Raw genomic sequence first — 1058 nt, forward strand, 5'->3', positions numbered from 1 at the left:
TTTTTGTCTGGCATCAATTTGAAAACAATCTCCCACAGATATCTGACTTATCCTGAAGGCCATCAACCAAAATAATACAGATCTTGCAAGTCTCCTTTATTTTCAGTCTCTTTCTCCCTCGTTTACGCCCATCACTCAATGCTTACAAGCCATTGTGTGGTGTTTCCAACCCCTGGATGTCAATATTAGAAAGGGACAGTGGAAGAACCGGTTTGTAAGAAGGAGGACTATGATGTAACATCTGACTATGTGCCACCAAGCATCGGTGACCGTGACTTTTTTGACCCTTCCATCCCAAGCAGAATTTCTCAAAGGGTACATGAGCTGGGTTCAGCTTGTCCTGAGGTAGGCCAGTTTGGACAGGATCAGACAGATCCCAAATATTCCAGACAAACTCCCATACAAATGATGTACATGATCAGCTTCTTAATGGACCTCCCAGAAGATGATGAGATGAAGATCACTGCTCATTAACTACTGGTTCCATTATGCTGCCCTTACTCTATGTGCCTCCACAGGATTGAGTTTTCATCAAATATGTTCAGTACATTGTGCACAGCCCATGTCTTTGATTATATGATGACTATAGTAACCTGCCTCCAGCCCTCGGGCCTCTTCAGTGGGGTAATTACCTGTCTTCTCTGCAGATGCTTTTGTGCAGTGATGCTCCAGATCAAACAGTTTTCCCCAAGGCAGTTTGAACACACTATTTGCACAGGAATTCAGTCGCCAGAGGCCACTTCATAAGGACTTATTTCTTATGTCTCAGGCTTGAATTCTTAATTAAAGAACCATATTTATTTGCTGCTGCGGTGGATATATAGTACAGTATAATGCCAACCTATCTAACCCAGGGAAGACAGAATGTCTTGAGAATGCTTATCAGACACAAGCTGTAGTGGAGCTAACATCTTTTTCAGGAAACTATGGGCACCATAGCCTCTTTAATACTGACCATCAATACTGAAGAGACAGTTCCACGTGTATTGTGGCTATTATGGTATTGGTGAGGATTAGTATTGCTATTATATATTTTCTTACACAGTAAGTATAGCAGC

Source organism: Conger conger, chromosome 8, assembly GCF_963514075.1.
Source record: "Conger conger chromosome 8, fConCon1.1, whole genome shotgun sequence".
Classification (NCBI taxonomy): Eukaryota; Metazoa; Chordata; class Actinopteri; order Anguilliformes; family Congridae; genus Conger; species Conger conger.